This window comes from Podarcis pityusensis, assembly GCF_964106645.2.
Source record: "Podarcis pityusensis genome assembly, chromosome: 3".
Taxonomy (NCBI): Eukaryota; Metazoa; Chordata; class Lepidosauria; order Squamata; family Lacertidae; genus Podarcis; species Podarcis pityusensis.
Window position 1 is genome coordinate 8,156,676 of NC_138026.1, and position 15,092 is coordinate 8,171,767.

Sequence of the window (15,092 nt, forward strand, 5' to 3'; positions counted from 1 at the left end):
TCTGGGTTAGCGGAGTCTGTAACCTGAAGCGTATGTAACCCGAGGTACCACTGTATTATTTTTTTACCCATCGCCTGTAATTCCTTCTCCCCTTCTCCTTTTACTCTGACCTTGTACTATTCCCCTTCACACTGCCAGTTTCATCTCTCCTTTTAACTCACTTCTTTCTCTAACATTCCTCTCACATCCCCTTCCTTTCTAGTCCCAGTTTATAGAGCAACAGCTTATTATTCATACTACTCACTTTCAGATTTCCTGCCTGCCTGCTTCCCCTGCTAACTCGTCTGCCTTCCAGCCACCTTTACTCAGCATGCAAGGAGTTGCTAGTGATGGCATCTGTCCAGCCCAAAAGGCTATGGCATGTCTATGGGGAGTGGCAGGCAAGGGAGGAGGCACAGGGCAGGCTGGGGCACTGAGGATAACCTGAAAGTGGTCCAAGGACCACTGATGGGAGTCTGACTCACTGTCTGAGAAACAGTCATCTAGGCTGAACCATTAGGGAATGATCCTTCGGGCTTGTAGTCTTCATTTAAGTTGGTTGCTGAAAGGTTCCTGCCTCTTAGGGTTGCCATATTTCAAAAATTGTTGAGCTTTTTTTATGAAGGTTTTTAAAAAAGTTGTTGTTGTTGTTTGTGTTTCTGTTTTTTTACAAAAACACGATTTTTTGATTGACGTGTCTAAGATCCAGGACAAAGCACCACCACCTTACTGCAGTGCGCTCTACGTGGGGCTACTTTTGAAGGTGACCCGGAAACTGCAATTAATCCAGAATGCGGCAGCTAGACTGGTGACGGGGAGTGGCCGCCGGGACCACATAACACCGGTCCTGAGAGATCTGCATTGGCTCCCAGTACGTTTCTGAGCACAATTCAAAGTACTGGTGCTGACCTTTAAAGCCCTAAATGGCCTCGGTCCTGTATACCTGAAGGAGCGTCTCCACCCCCATCGTTCTGCCCGGACACTGAGGTCCAGTGCCGAGGGCCTTCTGGCGGTTCCCTCATTGCGAGAAGTGAGGTTACAGGGAACCAGACAGAGGGCCTTCTCGGTAGTGGCGCCCACCCTGTAGAACACCCTCCCATCAGATGTGAAGGAAATAAGATGTTATCCTATCTTTAAAAGACATCTGAAGGCAGCCCTGTTTAGGGAAGTTTTTAATATTTAATGCTGTATTGCTTTTAACACTTGATTGGGAGCCGCCCAGAGTGGCTGGGGAAACTCAGCCAGATGGGCGGGGTATAAATAATAATAATAATAATAATTATTATTATTATTATTATTATTATTATTATTATTATTTTGGAAATTCCCCCCGGATGCCAAATCCGCCTTTGAAATCCTGGTAATGTATGGGAAAATCCGGACATATGGGAGCCTTACTGCCTCTGCTGTGAACGCCAAGGGGAATCCTGGCCTATGCAAGCAGCAACCAGTGCTTCTGTAATCGGTTAAACTATTATCTGCTGTTATCTACATGGGTCAGGTGCAGGGCGTCTTGAAACACCTTGTTTACCTTGCTAGAAATAAAGGAACATTTGCTTCTCGCCATTAAGGGTCACGTCATTTGTGTGGCAATGTTTATACAGTGGTGCCTCGCAAGATGAAATTAATCCGTTCCGCGTGTCTTCGTCTAGCGGTTTTTTCGTCTTGCGAAGCAACCCTATTAGCGGCTTAGCGGCTTAGCGCTATTAGCGGTTTAGCGGCTATTAAAGGCTTATCGGCTTAGCGGATTAGCTGCTAAAAGGCTATTAAAGGCTTAGCGGCTTAGATAAAGGGGGGGAAAAGCGAAAAAAAAATCTCTAGACTCGCAAGACATTTTTGTCTTGCGAAGCAAGCCCATAGGGAAATTCGTCCTGCGAAGCAACTCAAAAACGGAAAACCCTTTCGTCTAGCGGGTTTTCCGTCTTGCGAGGCATTCGTCTTGTGGGGCACCACTGTATCTACCAATGAAACTACTATCGTATTTTTTCTTTGTACATTAGAGGGCCTCCTCTTTCAGAGGCAGTTTTAGGGTAGTGCGGCTGGATCGGCCGCTCTGAGCACTGGCCCTACAGGGGGCACCACAACAACAATGCAGAACAGAGTACAAGAGGCGGCGGCGTGTGTGTGTGCGTGTCACAGAGTGCACCACTGAAATTTGAGAACCAAAAATCCACCCACTACAGTGATGCCTTCTGAGTTCATTCACTGAAAGAGACATAAGGTAAAGGTAAAGGGACCCCTGACCATTAGGTCCAGTCGTGGCCGACTCTGGGGTTGTGGTACTCATCCCGCTTTACTGGGTGAGAGAGCCGGCGTACAGCTTCCGGGTCATGTGGCCAGCAGGACTAAGCCGCTTCTGGCGAACCAGAGCAGCGCACGGAAACACCGTTTGACTTCCCGCCGGAGCGGTACCTATTTATCTACTTGCACTTTGACGTGCTTTCAAACTGCTAGGTTGGCAGGAGCAGGGACCGAGCAACGGGAGCTCACCCTGTCGCGGAGATTCGAACCGCTGACCCTCTGATTGGCAAGTCCTAGGCTCAGTGGTTTAACCCACAGCGCCACCCGCGTCCCTGAAAGAGACATAGGGCTAGACTATTTTCAGAGCCGTCCACTTTCTCAGGAAATCCACAAGTGCATATATTATCCTGCTACAGTGTGGTACTCCCAGATCCTTGGGTCATGAATCTGCTGCTTGTTGCGAGCTACAGTGTAAATAAACCATTTTGCTCCTGGATTGGTTTTAATGAAGAGTGGGTTATAAATCATGCAAAAGAAACAAAAGACATTGAATCTTTCAAAGAGAGGCTGAGCTCCGCGGTACAGTGGTACCTCGGGTTAAAAACTTAATTCGTTCTGGAGGTCCGTTCTTAACCTGAAACTGTTCTTAATCTGAAGCACCACTTTAGGTAATGGGGCGTCCTGCTGCCGCAGCTGTCCAATTTCTGTTCTCATCCTGAAGCAAAGTTCTTAACCCAAGGTAATATTTCTGGGTTAGCGGAGTCTGTAACCTGCAGCGTCTGTAACCTGAGGTACCACTGTAGTTTCAACCATCTAACCTTTGCTGCCACTGCCAGTAAGTACTGAAAACCACAGAAAGAAATTTGCCATATTATGTAAATAAATAAGTGCTTCTAACTTGGTCACATTGCTCCTGATGCTCATAGAATCACAGCACTGAAGGGGACCAAGAGAATCCTCTAGTCCAGGCATAGGCAAACACGGCCCTCCAGATGTTTTGGGACTACAATTCCCATCATCCTTGACCGCTGGTCCTCTTAGCTAGGGATCATGGGGGTTGTAGTCCCAAAACATGTAGAGGGCTGAGTTTGCCTATGCCTCGACTAGTCCAACCCCCCTGTAATGCAAGAATCTCTTGTCCAATGTGGGGCTCAAAGCCACAACCTTGAGATTAAGAGTCATGTCGTTCTACCGACTGAGCTATCTAGTAGTTTAGTAAGAAATTAACTTACAAATTACATTATACTGGGGTGAAATGCTTGCAGAAATGTGAGTATTAGGCAATTCATAACAAAGTGTGGGTAAAGGTAAAGGGACCCCTGACCGTTAGGTCCAGTCGCGGATGACTCTGGGGTTGCGGCGCTCATGTGGCCAGCATGAACCAGAGCAGCGCACGGAAGCACCGTTTACCTTCCCGCCAGAGGGGTACCTATTTATCTACTTGCACTTTGACGTGCTTTTGAACTGCTAGGTTGGCAGGAGCTAGGACCGAGCAATGGGAGCTCACCCTGTTGTGGGGTTTCGAACTACTGACCTTCTGATTGGCAAGCCCTAGGCTCAGAGGTTTAGACCACAGCGCCACCCGTGTCCCATAAAATATGGGTAACACACACTAAAATTATCATAAACTTCCATGTGGATTTTAAAAAATGCAAACTGACGCAGAATTGGGGCAGACTGAACTGGGAGAAACCAAAATTGACAGAATCAGTTTCGTTTTGTGCTTCTATGTGGTGCAGAGGAAAAGCAGGAAAACCTCTGCATTTCAAATGGGCAGCAAGCACACTATCATTGAAATGTGAAGGAACAAGTCTACTAACCTAAAGTAGCCAGTCCAGACAAACTAGGAAATGTGGCTAAACTCTCAGAACAACTTGATCCGGTACAGTCAGCAATATTTACAAACAACCCGGGAATTTAGAATGTGCCAGAAACATTTCCATCAACTATGACTTCAACACAAGGGTCACAGGATCAAAAAAAGCTCAGGCTGGCAAGGTCACTGTCGCCCACTCTGTTACCTTGAGGGCATGGCCCTTAATAAAGTCAGTTTCTAAAAAGAAATGTGTATGGTCTCAAGGGGAGGTTTTATAAAAATTGATAGGACGAACTTTCAATGGCTGTCCTTTCGCAAAGTGGTTCTGCAATGGTGAAGCAAGGCCCATGTTTCAGGTTTGAGCCATGGAACTGAAAAAAGGTTCCGAAGTTTGCAGCCTGGTCTGATTTCCCCCTCAATTTTTTATTGGAAGAAAAGAGAAGGAAGGAAGGAAGGAAGGAGCAACAACAAAAATTGCCAGCTGACATTAGCCATAGTATTCCATCTACTCTGATTTAAACATATATAGGTCCGATCACTTCCTGCATCCAGAACATAGTATGCCACCGGCGAAGATATAACTAATGCCTTTTATTTTAAAATTTGAAATACAAATTGGGTTACGTTCTGGGCGCCCGCATGCATAACTGAAATTGTGCAAAGTGGGGAACACCCTCTAAAAAGCCTTCAAACACCCATGGTTTTTTCCTGCTCTCTAGCTCTCTCTCCCACACTCTCCCCAATCCAGACCAAAATATCTGGAGTTGAAACTCTGGGGCCTGCTGGAGGTCGAAGGACATGCAGGGACGCGGCTGCAGCTCTCTCTCGCCATTTCTGGGGCTGAATTAAATTAGTTATTTATTTTCCAGCACCACGCAGATAAGCAGTTGCGCACGAGTCTATTGCATGTTAAGTGGGGGGAGACACCTGTATTTCTATATTGCAATTCCACTAGGCTCTACAATACAATTAAAAATCAAACAGAACACTTAAGTATGTCAAAGCCAGACACAGCATCAGGAAAACCAATGGCGTGCTGCCTCCAAATGTGCTTTGAAATAGCAGGGCCTTAATCTGCAGCCTTTATGGTCCAGCTCTCACTTCCATAAAGAAGGACCATAAAGAAGGCTGATCGCCGAAGAATTGATGCTTTTGAATTATGGTGCTGGAGGAGACTCTTGAGAATCCCATGGACTGCAAGAAGATCAAACCGATCCATTCTGAAGGAAATCAGCCCTGAGTGCTCACTGGAAGGACAGATCGTGAAGCTGAGGCTCCAATACTTTGGCCACCTCATGAGAAGAGAAGACTCCCTGGAAAAGACCCTGATGTTGGGAAAGATGGAGGGCACAAGGAGAAGGGGACGACAGAGGACGAGATAGTGGGACAGTGTTTTCGAAGCTACCAACATGAGTTTGACCAAACTGGGAGGCAGTGGAAGACAGGAGTGCCTGGTGTGCTCTGGTCCAGGGGGTCACGAAGAGTCGGACACGACTAAACGACTAAACAACAACAATCTGCAGCTTGAACTCCTTTGCTGAGAGGAGCTAAGAACATTTCCCTAGGAAGAGAATACTGCAACTTAGGTGCCAACCTAGAAAAGTCCCTGACCTGTGGTGCCCTCAGATGGCAGAGGGCCCCAGAAGATGACCTAGTTCTTATATAGGAAAAGGCAGTCCTTGTGGTATCCTGGCCCCTGACCAGGCGGCAGCACATAGATTCCAGATTACTCAGACTAGAGATTTGTTGACATTCTGCAGAGGAAGATGATGAAACTGCGAACTGTCAACTAGCTTTACGAAATGTAAATACTCCTTGCATATGATCAGTGAGATCCCGCACTGCTCAGTCTATGGCTATTTGCGTAGGAAGGAACAGCCTGTCTTTCACAAATAATGTAAAACTCTGATCTGCACAGCTGAATACAATATTCTGTCCTTACATTATACTGTAAACACGGCTGCTGTATAGGACGTGGCTGAACAGGAATCAAAGGCAAAACCGGGCTTTTCGTTGCAATTCAATTAATGATTGATGCCTCCATGCCTGTTCTGATTTCTGCAAATCTTGTTAATTTAGTGTTGCTGTTTCATTTTAAGAATTTGGAGGCGCTGCCCTGCCCTGCTGTACAATTCCTGAGAAGGAGCAGGGCGCTCCAAGGAAAGCCAGATATTTATCTTGTTGCAAAACTTTAAATGGCCCAATAGCAGCAGTGCTGCCCTCTCCAACGTCACATGGTAACAGGCAATTTTCACTGGATCGTTGCTTTTGCACAATGGCTAAAAAAAATAATGCACTTGTGACCTTTTTTCCAGTGTCTTAAGCAGGGAGGCTGCAGTGCGTTGCCAAAACACATTGTTTGCTTTTCTCGCTAGCCGCTGGTAGCCTCGCTTTGCATTGCATTTCTGCAACATATTCCCACTGCTTGCGCCCTAAGCCGCTACCTCCTTCTTCTGGGTGCCTATACAATGTGCCTTCAGGACACGGCGGCCTTCAAGAAACGGAGATCAGCTTCAAAAACAAATTGAAACGGAATGGGGGCGCGGGGAGGGAGCATTCCAAACCCGCGTTGCTCAACATTGCAGGATCAAAGTTTAGGTCTCCTGCCCCTTGAATTCCTGTTTAAATACAACATACGTTTGTCCCCTGAGGATTTGTTTATACTAGAGTTGTGGGTGTGACTTGCTTCTTGCTCCACTGCGAAGTTATTTGTTGAGTTGTAATCATATCAGAAATACATTAACAGGCTGTGTGGTTACTACATGGTAACCCCATGCCTGTATCTCTCCCCTGCTTGCAGAATGGAACAGGCTAGACTCTGCTTTTTCTTCACATTGCATTTAAAGCATGACTGCTGAATGCAATGTGTTTGCCAGGACTGCTTAAAGCTGTTTGATTGCCTAACCGAGGATCACATGTAAATCTTATATATGTATTTATTTTATGGCTTATGTTTGTATCCGGCCCTCCTTAACTCTCTGTGACGAACGGATTTTAACGTTGCTAATTTCATTGCGTTTTCGGCGGTGGCTCTGTGATCCGCTTTATGGGCCTGGCATAGTCTGAGAGGCAGAACATACCGTATTTTTCGCTCTATAAGACACACTTTTTCCCTCCTAAAAAGGGGAAATGTGTGTGCGTCTTTTGGAACGAATGCAGGTTGCGCAGCTATTGCTGAAGCCAGAACAGCAAGAGGGATTGCTGTGCAGCGATCCCTCTTGCTGTTCTGGCTTCTGGGATTCAGAATATTTTTTTCATGTTTTCCTCCTCCAAAAGCTAGGTGCGTCTTTTGGTCTGGTGCATAAATGAAAGGAACTTTCAGAAATCCAAACACTTTGTAGAGAGGGCTGGCCAATTATTTGAAAGCCTTGTGTAAAGCTGGTTGTGGGAGCCCCAAATTGATCCCCATTGCGACTTATTTTCAACCCTACTCGGAAGTATGTCACATGCATGCGCTGAGCTCCCCAAAAGTTGGGCGGAACCCAGCGAGTGTGTTCAGGTGCCATATTGCTTGGCTGCTTACTGCAGGTACCTCCCCAATTCTGAAGACGGTCTCTGGCCTCCGTGCTGATGTGGTTCACACAGAAGCCTCCCTCCTCCCTCCACGCCACATCACTGTCAAGTTGCGATGGCTACTTCATGCAAATAGACACCAAGATGTTTTCATTAATTCAAGAAGCGTTAGCCCAAGAAAGGTGAAAAACATGTCCACCCCTCAGCCATCTGTGACAGCACTCTGTAGACAGCAGTGCATGGAAATGAGATTTGTTCCTTTTTCAGCACAGCATTGGCCCAATTCAGTGTTTCCCAAACTTGGGTCTCTGGCTGTTTTTGGACTACAACTCCCATCACCCCTAGCTAGCAAGATCGGTGGTCAGGGATGATGGGAATTGTAGTCTGAAAAAAAGTTGGAAAAACAGGTTTCGGAAACACCGGTCTAATTCCTTCAGCCACATACGAACAGCAGGGCAAATCAGGGAATCATTGGAAGGATGGCTGCTTTGGGGAAATAAGGAAGGAAACTTGTGGCAACAGGCACAGACATTCCAGACATCCTGATTCTATCTGACCCTGGAGATATAATACAAAAAAGAAAAGAAAAGATGAATCCACAAAGGGCATGTTGCCAAATAAAGGCTGTTACTTAGAAAATATCACTGCAGCAATGAAATAAATCCCACTTTCAACAGGTAGAAGTTGGTGGGCTTTAAGGGCAGAAAATGAAAGACTATCATCCAAATTATTGGGGTAGAAAGGAGGGTAGATTCTCTTATGTGTAAACTTCACCCGCCTGGTAACAAATTGAGAAAGCACCCCACTCACTAGTGGTCCCACCCCATTTTACTATAGTACAGTGAGTAGAGTATTCTCAAGTTCCCATGTTACAGTTAGAACTCGTGATGAAAGCCAGAGAAGGTGCAGACAGAACGCGTTGGCTGAGACAGAACTCAGGCAATTCTTTTCCGGAAAACTGACCACATTGCAAAGAATAGGGAGATTAATGCCTCCTGCAGCGATCTCCTGGGGGACAGCCCTTTTCCACGCCATTCGAGTTGATGCAGAGCTGAAATTTGACATACTTTGTTCCAATACAGATTTTTGGCACCATCTAGTGACAGGCTGAAAGTAAGACTAACTGTTCCTCAAACCACTTCAGCTCCGTGACACATATGGACGAGTACAGCTACACTGAATGATTTTTGTTCTGAAAACGATCACCCTACTCACCTGGTTGACAAACACGGCCAAACATCTGGTACAGTGCTGATCTGAGACACCACCGTGCAACTTTCCGAAGGCAACACAATCTTCATGGAGTAAGATACACAAGAACTTTTCACAGGGGTGGTGACAAATGTCCAGCTCCATGTAGAGATAAGGAAAGAGTGTTTGAAGATTGTGACTGGGATGAGGAGAGCTACTTCTGGTTGTAGCTGGGTAAACAGATAGCTCTCTTGTACGGCCGATCTCTCTCCAGCCAAAGTAGCCTTTGCTACACTCAGCAGGGTGGAGTCAAGTTTTGGTAGATGCAAATGCTGCGGGAAACTGAATTTACTGATGATCCATTTGTAAACAGCACTGGAAATATCTTAGCACAGGGTATCTTTAACATATTGCTATGCTTTTGTTAAATTTGAAGCTGTTTTTTCTTTTCCCTCTCGGTTGTTCTTTGGGTGAGATGATGATGTAATTTAGCTACATTTCTCTGATGTGTCATGGCCGGAGTGGGGAACATGTGGCTCTTCGGATGTTGTTGAACTACAACTCTCATAAACCCTGAACGTTGGCCCTGCTTGCGAGGAATGATGACTCCTGGTTGTTGGCATCCATCTGTCTCAAGAGACAATGGAGCAAAGTCCATCTGTCTCAAGAGACAATGGAAGAAAGTCTAACCGCTGGAGAATCACAGCGCCTGCTGTGGCCGCAGAGACCGGTAACTCATAACTGCTGCTTCCTGCATTGTTTGTGCTGTGTCAGCAGTGCCAAAGTGATCTTTCTGGGGCATAAGCCTGGGCAATGTGCATGGAGGTCCTGTGTAGCAATAGTTTGGCAAAATCTGGAGGGGATAAGGTTCCCCACCGAAGTGATTTCTTGACAAAGCTCAAATTACACGATTGTAGAAATCGTGGCAATTATATACAGTATATGCAGCCAGATCACGAACTGTATTTTCTCTGCAATGAAATGGTGATGTTGGTGCCTTTACGTATAGCACAGCGACAAAACGTTAGTACAGATCAATAATGGTAAGAGACAAAGACAGAAATTCAGGAGTGGAGCAGAATGTCTCCCGCCCCATCTCTACACAAAACTCTGGAAACAAATGACATGGAAGGCAGCGAGTATGTGTCAAATCTACTTCTACCACACTTCAGGGTGAAGACAGGCAGACATTCTTAATCCAATATGGTTGAAATTAAACAGATCGTTGTTCTCTGGGCTGCTGTAAACAGCAGCTGTGCAAAGCTGGGGAATTCCACGATTCTCACCCAAGGAAATAATTCAGACTCTCCCAAAGTGATGATGAATGCTACTTGGAGAGACGTCTCGTTCTGCTTTGCTGGTTGCACACAATTTCCATGCCCCAGATCAAGGGCACACCCCACCCTCCCTGCAATTCCACATATCGCCACCTGCAAAGTCAGTAGCAGGGGAAAGCAGCCAAGACGTTGAGGAGGAGACGGAAGCAAACACCCTGCAATTTAAAGTTCCTTCTCTTCTTGGCTGCTCGAGAACAAGGGGAAAGGTTATCAGGAGGGTGAGCCAAGAGCGGTGTGCTTTCCTTGCCAGGATCACGAGGGCAAGAGAGGTCTGAAAGCAAACTTTTCCAACCATGGGCATCCAAACTAGCGGTCAGAACTGAGAGTTGCTATAGGAATACGGGGGAGAGAATTCGCCATAGCACTAGGCAATCATTCCATTAGCCAAGCATTTCAGCATGACAAGTGGAATACCCCCTTTTCCTCCCAGCTGTGTGCTGTTCTGAAGATTCTCCTGACTCTCCCAAATCCAATTGGGGGGGGAGCTTGAAAAGGGGGGGGGAAGCCCTGTTGTGCTAGCAGGAGTCCTTGCACAGGCTTCCACTAGCAGGCCTTGTTAGCTGATTCCTACCTGTTATATGTAATGCATCTCATTTAGGCATTAACCAGACCTAACACTGACCTAGTTAGGTTAAAAACTGGTAATAAGATGGACAATTATGTCAGTCAACTGGTGGTGGTTTTTTTTTTTTTTTTTAAAAAAAGCAAAGCAGTTACCACCAAGGGATGGGGCAGAAATGGTTTGCATTTTCATGTGAATAGTTTGCATTTTAATGTTAACCTGCCTGATTTGCAACTCCTAATGCAATACGTAATCTGAAACGCAGCTCTCCTTCGAAATTCGGACTTCTCTGAATTTTGTGATGCAGTTCCACAACAAAAAGGGGGGGGGCAAAAATGTGGATATTAGGGGAAAGAGTGTGTAGAACGTGTACAGTAATGAAAGTCACATATAAATACATTAGGGGAAATTGCATGCAAATAAAAGCGTCGATTTGGAGAAATTCACACGAAGATGCGGATGAATTTCTGCGGAGACTTTCTAAAACTGAAACTGCAAACCAATGTGGGCAAGTGGTGAACTTGTGAATGGAACAAGAAAGGTGAGAGAAACCAAAACGCATTCATCGATCCCCATCAGCATGTATTTTAATTAGGCATTCCCTCTCAGCAGCCAGAAGCCTCATAGCCAGACCTGTCAGGGATGAACATGGACCAGTGGTACCAAATCATTTGGGAAACCACCTTAGTAGAAAAGATAACTGTTATGTGTGCCAGCGTGGTTGCTTGAGAGCGAACAGGCTAGACCCCCACTGGTCTTTTCAAAGGTTTTATTATCGGTGCAAAAACATTCACAATGCAGGACGTCTCAATTCCATGTCTTGCTCAGTCACTAGCAGAATCTGGGAGTGGGTGGTCCTTAATCTTTCCCCAGAAGAGTAGTCTCTTGACCCCATCCTACGCCTCCCCTCTCTGCGTAAACCTACTGCGCAAGGAGGGCGTGGGCAAAGGGGGACCTGCCTCCCCCCCGCTTTGCTCCTGCTCGGTGCTGTGGCTCTCCCTTGCATCCTCCGAGCCATGCACCCCTTCCCCACTTCCCTCTTCCGCGGAGGAAGTGCTGCTTCTCACAATCTTTGGAGGCTCCCTGTAACCCAACTGCCCTTCCACCTGTCACCTCTGAGCTGATGGCAGTTCCCTGACACTAACCAATAAACTGAAACTGACATGGGGACAAATAGAAGAGGACGCCTTCACCCCAATATGGCTCCCATTTATCACATACATAGCCCAACAAGACAACAAGAACCCACCGAGAGCATACGAATCCATCGGGCTTACCTGACCCAACAAGCCCTCCCCGCCTCACAAATCCAAAGAAATCCCATTGTAGCCAACCAGACAACCAACCACACCCTGGGCCCCCAACCTTTCTCACTACCAAGGAAACGTAACAAGCAAACAGAAAAAGAACCTATCTAGCCGACACAAAACCCCACACGCACACTGCAAAAAATATAAATTTCACTACCACCCCTCCTTTGCCCCCCTCTTCTTCCTGACCTTACACTGTATAAGGTAAAGGTAAAGGGACCCCTGACCATTAGGTCCAGTCGTGACCGACTCTGGGGTTGCGGCGCTCATCTCGCTTTATTGGCCGAGGGAGCCGGCGTACAGCTTCTGGGTCATGTGGCCAGCATGACTAAGCCGCTTCCGGTGAACCAGAGCAGCGCACAGAAACGCCGTTTATCTTCCCGCTGGAGCGCTACCTATTTATCTACTTGCACTTTGACGTGCTTTCGAACTGCTAGGTTGGCAGGAGCAGGGACCGAGAAACGGGAGCTCACTCCATCGCGGGGATTCGAACTGCCGACCTTCAGATCGCCAACTCCTAGGCTCTGTGGTTTAACCCACAGCGCCACCCGCATCCCACCCGCATCTATACTCAACACTAATGTCTCATAACAAATGTAACTGATCTGCAAAAAACACTGTACAACTTGAAAAGAGAGACAAGGCATGTAGTTTTGTAAACCAAGAAAATCTTTATTTATTTATTTTAAAAAATTGGGCATTCCCTCACAAATAAATGTCATGTGAGCAGCATGCTCTTTATCTCACTTGCAGGTCATAGTTGAAAGCTGGGTAAGTGTCACCTGACAGCAGGTGCTTGGAGACACAGGGTCATGATGACTGACAGACGATGTGTGTGTGGCATGGTTGGGATGGCGGTGATTGATAGAAGAAGAGAGTTTGGAAGAGTTTGGATTTGATATCCCGCTTTATCACTACCCAAAGGAGTCTCAAAGCGGCTAACATTCTCCTTTCCCTTCCTCCCCCACAACAGACACTCTGTGAGGTGAGTGGGGCTGAGAGACTTCAGAGAAGTGTGACTGGCCCAAGGTCACCCAGCAGCTGCATGTGGAGGAGCGGAGATGCGAACCCGGTTCACCAGATGACGAGTCCACCGCTCTTAACCACTACACCACACTTAAGCCAATAGTCTCGGCTGGCTCCAAGATTCTCCTGCCAACCTAGCAACTCGAAAGCACGTCAAAGTGCAAGTAGATAAATAGGTACGGCTCCGGCGGGAAGGTAAACGGCGTTTCCGTGCGCTGCTCTGGTTCGCCAGAAGCGGCTTGGTCATGCTGGCCACATGACCCGGAAGCTGTACACTGGCTCCCTCGGCCAATAAAGCAAGATGAGCGCCGCAACCCCGGAGTTGGCCACTACTGGACCTAATGGTCAGGGGTCCCTTTACCTTTTAGCTCCAAGATTAATTGCCCAATCCGCAATGCCTGGGTTGGGTGATGGCCTGAAGCATCTTTCTCTGACTTCAATCTCCTGAGTAGGCTACCATTTTTTACCTGGCAACTTAAAGACATGCATCTGGTCATTTTAATATTTGTTATCTGGTCATCATAGGCTGCTTAGAAGCTTCAATCAGTACACAGTGAGGTTCTTTGTCTCCTAAAAGAGGAGGGAAGCTGAGGGCATATTACACATGCGCTCCTGTTGCATTTCTTATCCAATTCAAGGCTCTGTTGTTGATCTTCTAAAGCCCTAAAGCAGTCTAGACGCTTTCGGGACCATTACCTAGGCTCCTTCACAATCCCAGGGTGATCGAAGCTGCCCCTGTAACGATTCCATGTTCAAACAGCGAAAATGCACCGAGAGGTATCTTCTGTTTATGGAACACCCACTTCCAGGAAAACTGGCTGCTTTCCAGGCCAGAGCATATTTCAGAAGCTTATCTCTTTGTGCTGGCTTGTGTGGGTCAGGGATAAGCTGATGACAGGTTAGTGAATTTTCATGTAATTTTAGTGCCCGAAAACGGATTTTGTTTATATTGTTCGCAGGTTTCAATGCTTTTTCCATTCGCCAGCCCCAGCCTTCTGGGATGGCATTAAAATAAACAAATTAAATGGATGAAAAATGCCGAGGTCTTTATTTGAACTCCTATTATCCATGCAAGCTGACGTAACCACTGACTTCCTGAACTATATGGGAACAGTATCTAGCAGTGTACCTCTACCGGAAAAGAACCCTAGCCTGCTCTCAGGAAAGCTAATAGGCTTTGGCTCTTCATTTTATTGCTGGATGTTTATAGCCGTACGCTGACTGCATTTTCCTTCCCCTAATGGACAGAATAAGCCCCTGTTGAAACTCAAAGAGCAGGAGTGGAACAGAAGAGTCAAAAGCAACCACACAGCTCTTAATTTCTGACTTACCTTTAAAAGCATTTGTTCTTTAGCTATTAATTAAGGCATCCAAAGACTTATTTTGTCCAGGGCTTATATTTTCAGGTATTCCATTTATACCATTTATTTAGTCTAATTGAAGTTTAATTGAAATTTCCTCTTAGTACAAGATGGGAGAGGGGAGAGCAGCATACGATTCTTCATGCTGAGGTCAAAAATAATGAGTGTGTCGTTTGTTTTCAAGGGTAGTCGTGTTGTGAAGTCAAAGTCTAAAGCAAAGTACATTGATTTACAGGAAATTGCTCACTTCCATATATGCTAGTCATTTACAAATGTATTTAGAGGGCCCCTCGAACGCTGATAAGCTTTGCACTAGTAGTGCCAAATCTGCTTCCAGTAACGTCAGTGCCTCTTTAGAAATTCTTTATGCCCACTGCTGGTATTCAAAGTTCAGAAAAACATTTTATTTACAACATCCTACAGCGGACAAAGGCAAAACTTCCACTGTTCCAACAGCTGGGAGGCCCTGTACGGAAACACATATAAACCAAAGAAAGTGGAGGAAACATTCTTTATTTCCCCTGAAGTCTATTATTAATTTTATCGTCATCGTTATTATCATCCTCCTGACCTCACCAGATTAAAAGCTATTCATTGGCTTACGAAAGTGAAGCTGATCAGGTCTACGGCACTGATATTAAATTAAACTGGTACTCTGTGCACTGCAAAATGAGCGGAAAGATCCAATGAATTAGAAGTGGCGACAGTACCCAAACGGTGCATTGATGCCAGTTGGGTGGCACTATTAACTTAAAA

The 15,092-nt window shown here is 46.1% G+C and overlaps 1 protein-coding gene across 1 annotated transcript in view; it reads right to left on the minus strand.

Moving 5' to 3' along the window:
• Window positions 1-14,370: 14,370 nt before the first annotated feature.
• The window catches only part of COG6 (component of oligomeric golgi complex 6), a 35,452-nt gene continuing 34,730 nt past the window's right edge, over window positions 14,371-15,092 (minus strand). The window contains exon 20 of the mRNA XM_080999131.1: window positions 14,371-14,545. The gene's annotated coding sequence lies outside the window, so the exon portion shown is untranslated. The remainder of the gene's footprint in view (window positions 14,546-15,092) is intronic.